We start from the raw sequence: 7169 nt of genomic DNA on the forward strand, positions 1-7169 counted from the left end.
TAAGTCTATCACAGTTTATTGCACACCATTGCTGTTATTGTGTACAATGGTCTCCTGGTTCTGCTCACTTCACTCAGACAGTGAAGGCAGAGAGATTAAATGACCTGTTCAGGGTCACAAAACTAGGGGCCAGAGGGGGAACTTTGACTCCAAGTCCTCTGCTCTATTCATTACATATGATTTAGAGAACAAACTTCAGATGTTTAGTCCAAAGGCCTCATTGTAAAGATAAGGAAAATGACACCCAAGGACATAAAGTGATTCAGCAAAGATTATACAGTCAAGTGAACATCAGAGCCAATATATGAACCCAAATCTTCCTCACTCCAGATCCAACTCTCTAACCACTGTGGTTCCTCTTAGCTGATTTAGAGCTGGGGGGAACCCTAAAGATTTCAAATGAAAAGAAAATAGAAAAGGGAAAAAGATGTATTTGGTGAAGGCAAATGAAGAGGGGAGGGAGGAAGCCCATGAGGCTCTGGGAGCATAAGAAAATAAATAGATAAGGTGGATGTCAGGCAGTAATTGGGTTCCACCAATTAAAACTTGAGTTTATCAGCTCCTACCAAGGAATGGAGACAAGAGCTCAGACAGAGAGATCATTCGGGCTGGGTTGATAAGGATGAGTTAACTCCAAGATGAATATATTTCATTCTACAATATTGCTAAATTAAACATTTAATTGTATTGATAAATGATTCCATAGGAATGCTACTATGAACTGAAATCACTATTCTTTTTTTTGTTTTTTTGTTGGTTTTTTTTAGTGAGGCAATTAGGGTTAAGTGACTTGCCCAGGGTCACACAGCTAGTAAGTGTTAAGTGTCTGAGGCCGGATTTGAACTCAGGTACTCCTGACTCCAGGGCCAGTGCTCTATCCACTGCACCACCTAGCTGCCCCTGAAATCACTATTCTATATAGTCTTGAGCCACAGTGGTAGTATGGCATATATGAAAGAGTATTATTGGTTGGGCATCAGGAGCCTTGGGTTCTAGATACAGCTCTATGTGTGGCAAGACACTTTTTCTCACTGGACTGAAAATTGGCAGAGGTGGAGAGATTTGGACTAGGATTCTCTAAGGTCCTTTCCAGTTCTGAATCCAATGTTTTTACCATTCAATTACTAACCAGCAAGCATTTATTAAGCACCTACTATGCTTTCCGCAGTGTGCTAGGGCTACAAAGACAAAATAACGGTGGCCATGGTAAATTCTCACTGATACTGTAGGTTTCTGCTGCCACCTACCGATCAAACTCCTACATGTATCTAGTCCAATGAAAGACTTCTGATTCATGTTTCATTTCCATCCTAGACTTTTCTTCTGCATGCCAGATTCATGTCTAGCTGCCTGATGGAGATTTCCATTTGAATGTCTCACTCTCACCTGAGACTCGTATATAATTCAAACTGTTCTCATTCTCTTATCTTCAAATCAATAACTTATCAAGACTTGCTATTTTGGTCGATGTCACCATAGGAATCTTGCCATTAGTTTTCCTTTTCTTTTTTCTTTTTCTTTTTTAAAAAATGTATTTGTTTTACTTATTTTTCCAATTACATGTAAAGATATTTTTTTGAGTTCCAGATTTTTCTTCCTCCTCCCCTTCCTCCTCTCTCCTGAGAACAGCAAGCAATTTGATATAGGTTATATATTACAATTATGTTAAATATATTTCCACATTAGTCATGTTGTAAGAGAACTATTAGAACAAAAGGAAAAATGCAAGAAAGAATAAACAAGAACAATAACAAAAAAGCAACAACAAAAGTGAAAATTGTATGCTTCAATCTGCATTCAGACCCCATAGTTCTTTTTTCTGATTGTGGAGAGCATTTTCCCCCATAAGTCCTCTGGCATTGTCTTGGATCATTGCATTTCTGAGAAGAGTTGTTTATCCCAGCTGTCATCACACAATGTTGTTGATACTGTGTACAATGTTCTCTTGGTTCTGCTCATTTCACTCAGCATCAATTCATGTAAGTCTTTCCAGGTTTCTCTGAAATTCATCTGCTTATCATTTCTTTTTTTGTTTGTTTGTTTGTTTTTTAGTGAGGCAATTGGGGTTAAGTGACTTGCCCAGGGTCACACAGCTAGTAAGTGTTAAGTGTCTGAGGCCGGATTTGAACTCAGGTACTCCTGACTCCAGGGACGGTGCTCTATCCACTACGCCAACTAGCTGTCCCTGATCATCATTTCTTATAGCACAATAGTATTCTAGTTTTCCTTTTCTTCCCTTTCTTCCTTGATTCTCTCACCCAGTTAGTTGCCAAGACCTACCAATTCTTCCTTTGCCAGAGCTCTAAAATATTTTTCTCGTTTTTCATTCCCATCATTACTCGATCACAGACCCTTACCACCTTATATTAGCAACCTAAGGTTTAGAGGCAATGGTGTTGCTTCTATGAGTCTGAGTGGAGCTGGCATTTTCTTCTATCTCCATAATGAAGCCTGAGTGATCCTTAGGTTGTCATAGTGACTTCATATATATCTGTCCATCTATCTACCTACAAGTAGAGATATATAATACATACATATACACATTCATTATTAATAACCAATTAACTGAATGCAGGACAAACAATAGCAAAAGTTTCCTAAGCTTTCTGCCTGACTCTAGTCTCCTCCCTTTTCAATTTATCCTATATACCATTCTCTGATTAATATTCCAAAGACAAAAACAAACACCCATTATCATCAATCTACTGCTCAAAAATGACTAATGGCTCTGCATTCCCATAACTTGGTTTGGAGTCAGGGAATTCTTCTTGCCCACATAAAGACTAAATCTTAATAGAGGACCTTGCCCTAGAGAAGTTCCCTATGGTCCTGTGGACAGTTTCTTAGTGGTGCTTGGACTTGAGTTAAGATGTTCCACTCATTTATTTAGCCTGAAGCTGCAGTCGGTCTGGGAGGAACAAGCTTTCTTACCTTCTTTCTCCTTCTCCTAGAGCCCTTCCACAGATAGTGAAGGTGTTTCCTCTTAGTATTATGATGAATAAAGTAGAACTACAGGCTAGAATATGGGCAGTTTGGTGGCACAGCTGAGTGAGTGCCAGACCTGGAGTCAGAAAGACCTAAGTTTAAATCCAACCTCAGATACTTCCTAGCTGTGTGACCCTGGGCAAGTCACTTAACCCTGTTTGCCTCAGTTTCCTCATCTGTAAAATGAGCTGGAGAAGCAAATGGCAAACCACTCCAGTATCTCTGCCAAGAAAACCCCAAATGGGCTCACCAAGAGTCAGACATGATTGAACAATAGCCTACCACCTCTCTCCTGAGAAAAGAAAGGCATGTTTTATCATTAGTCTCCTGGAGTCAATTGCATCAGTTTGAATTCTGATGTTTGTACGTTTAGTTTTCTTATATATGATTGCGGTCATTTTGTACATTTGACCCATTTCCCTTTAGATTCTTCATATTTGTTGTATCCTATAGTGCAGTAACATTCCAATATATTCACATATCACAGTTTGTTCAGCCATTTCCTAACTGATGCATGCCCCCTCCATTTTCAGTTTCTTACTTCTCTTAAATGTTATGGGAAGGTGAAAGGGCTAACCTAAGTCAAAATGTACTAGTACCTTTGCTCTCCAGAGCCCAGCAATTATGTGAAGATGCGATTCTTGCTTTATTGCCTATTCAACAGAACCAGCTGGTGGGCACCACTCTTCATTGGGTAGGGGGGAGGAGCTCTCTTCTAGAGGATCTGAAGGAGGATGTGATGCCTTGAGGTAGAGGTAGGGGGAAGAAGACTATTTCATTTCAGACCATGAACCAAAGCCCTATGTGGAATGAAGTGGCCCGACAGATGATTACGAATATTTCTGACTTCTTTTAGGACGAAGTAGCTGGAGTGGACGTGGTCTCTTCTCTGACAACTCTCCCAGAAGTGTCTGGTTATGAATGATTATAGAGTAGCAGACCTTCAGAGTTTAAAGTGGCCTCAGAGGATATCTAACCCAATCTTGGACAAGAATCTCCTTTATCAAGTCCCCAGCAAATGGTCGACTTTTCCCTGCCCTCAAAGATATTGGAAGAAATAGTTCTAATGATTTAGAGTCAAAGGAACTGGGTTCAAATCTCCCCTAGCTATTTGAACTTGGGCAAGTCATTTACTTTCTTTCTTTTTTAAAAAAATTATCATAAAAGTATTTTATTATTTTCCAGTTACAAGTAGAGATAGTTTTTCTAGGCCCCATTTTCCTCTTTTGGCAACTCTGTGTTTAGAGCCTTTGAACTGTCTCCCATGCCTGGAAGGCACGACTTCCTCACTTAGGCCCCAAAGAACCTCCTTCTTCCTTCAGGGAATAGCTCAAATACCAACTTGTACAGCACTGATGTCAAACTCAATTAGAAATAAATCCCTACTGGCTGTACAAAGACTCAGAAAAACACAAATTAACATTATGTTACATTGTATTTTTATTTATTTTCTTAAACATTTCCCAATTACCTTTTCATCTGGTTCAGGCTCTACTCAGGAGTTTTGCTGGCAGCAAGCCAATAGGCTGTGTTCTATAGAAACCCTTTCCTGATCCATTTTCAAACTTCCCTAGAGTGTTCAATTACCTTATATTCATTTGTTCTGTAAATACTTACATTCTTCTGACAACTAACCTTCCATTGCTCTAAGCAAACTCTACATTATAAAGTGTAGAGAAAATACCAGACTGCTTTGGGAGGAGTTTGCTCAGCCATCAGATCATAAGTCCAGGTCCTGCCCTTATATACACACACATATATACCCAAGTACATATGTATGTATGTACATATGTATGCATGTACATATGGACACACACATACACAGACATATCTATATAGTCATACATACTACTGAATACATACATATGGTCATTTGTACATATATACACATACACATATATGTATATGTTTGTGTAAGTATATGAATATATACAAATATATAGTTGTATGTGTGACTATATAGATGCATCTATGCATATATTACATATCTATATATACACATGTCTATATAGACAAATGTATGTATAGACTTTCCCCTATCTTTTATATGTATAATATACATAAATATACACACATTATACATATATGCATGTGTGACAAAATATTAGGAGACCCCCAGTTTTTCAAATCTAAGGCCCAGTGGGCAAGCTGTGCCCTGAGTTTGGCAAGACAACAATCCTTTGCACTTACCCTCTGGATGATCTTACCTTCTGGCAAAATTACATAATTCACCAAGTGTCCTCTGAGCTGGGACAAACACTGGTCAAACTCAGAAAGTCCTTCAATGAACCAAACTTGTCACATTTTTGCTTCTCCCTCATTGTCAGGGCTACAGCTCACTGTGCAGCCACTCACACTGCCTCAGGCTTCCCCACTAGGGGTGGGGTCCTGGCACATGTATTCTTGTTCGCAAGCTGTTTCCACACTTTAAAAATACAATTTCTATTTAATTACTGACTCTCTTGTCTCTAACCTGCTCTGTTCAGCTCTCATTCACAGGTTAGAGGCTGGTTCTGGTCCACTGACGTGTGTGTATATACACACACACATACATATATGTATCTATATCTGTGTATATGCACACACACACACACACACACACACTGAAAGGACTGCATCTTGTTGCTGAATTGGTACCACCTATTGCCAAAACATATATATATATATATATATATATATATATGCGTGTGTGTGTGTGTGTGTGTATACACATACACACACACACACACATCCTTGCTGTCTGCTCCCCTTGTAAGCTCTTTGCCAGTAGGGATTGTTTTATTCAGTGTATTTGTATCTCTAGTACCTAGCATATAGTTGACAATGAATACTAGCCAACTGACCTGTAAAATGAGGGATTTTTGTTTAATAGGCTCTGAGGGGCCTTTCTGCTTCATGTCTATTATGCTATGAATTACTTTCCTAAAACAAATCTCTTCTAAGACAAGATCTGTCTGGCAGTAGTCAGTCAGTTAATAAACATTTGTCAAGAATTTACTATGTGCCAGACATTGTGCTAAGCTAAGTGCTGGAGATACAAAAAGAGGCAAAAGACAGTCCCTGGAATCAGGAGGACCTGAGTTCAAATCCTGACTCAGACACTTGACACTTACTAGCTGTGTTACTCTGGGCAAGTCACTTAACCCCAATTGCCAAACCAAAAAAGAAAAAAAAAAGACAATCCCTGCTCTTAAGAAGCTCACAGTTTAATGGAGGAAACAACAAGCCAACAGATCTGTACAAACAAGCAATATCTAGGATAAAGAGGAAATAATTAACAGAGGGAAGGCATTAGAATGAAGAGGAGTTGATTTTTGCAGAATGCAGAATCTTAGGGTGGCCCTTGAAGGAAGCCAGGGGAGGCAGTAGTGGGTGGAGATGACGAGGGAGAACATTCCATGCATGGGAGTTAGCCAGAAGAAATGTCCAGAGCTGAGAAATGGAGTGTCTTGTTTTCAGAACAGTCAGGAGGCCAGTGTTACTGGATGGAAAAGTGGGTGGAGCGGAGTTAGAAGAAGACTGGAAAGGGGTGGGGGGGGGAGGGCGGTGTCTAGGACTTTGAACGTAGTCACTGGAGTCTGAGAAAGGGAGTGATATGGTTGGACTTGTGCTTTTGGAACAATCACTTTGGTGTTTGAATGGAGGACGCACTGGAGTGGGGAGAGACTTGGGGCGCGGGGTGATGAGGGCCTGCATCAGGGTGGTGGCGGTGTCAGAGGACAGAAGGGATCGTATTGGAGAGATGTGCAGCTTGCAGGATGGCTGGGAAAGGGGACGCCAATGAGTAGGTTATAGAGAGCAAAGGCCCGCGAAAGGAGGACCTGAATTGAGTGGGAGTGGCAGCGAAAAACAGAGAAGACTTAAACTCTGTCCACGCAATGCTTCCAAAGCCTAGCACAATCTTCTTCCATTCCTGCACCTCATCCCAAAGGTGTGGGCAGGAGGCGCCCCAGCCGCGCGCCCACACTAGCCCCAGCTGGGGAACATCCCCAGGAGGCTGGGCCGCCAGGAGGCTCGGATTGGTCGAAGCGCCGCGCAGGCAGCAGTTGGTCTCCATGGTGCTGTTGCCAAGGAGACCGCCTGAGCGTCCCCAGGATAGGAATCCAGGCTGGAGTTAGACTCCGCCTCCTTCCCCCAAGGCGATAGGGCAGGTCCTCAACCAATAAGGGAGGAGCAAGGCGGGG

Source organism: Dromiciops gliroides, chromosome 6 (assembly GCF_019393635.1).
Source record: "Dromiciops gliroides isolate mDroGli1 chromosome 6, mDroGli1.pri, whole genome shotgun sequence".
NCBI lineage: Eukaryota > Metazoa > Chordata > Mammalia > Microbiotheria > Microbiotheriidae > Dromiciops > Dromiciops gliroides.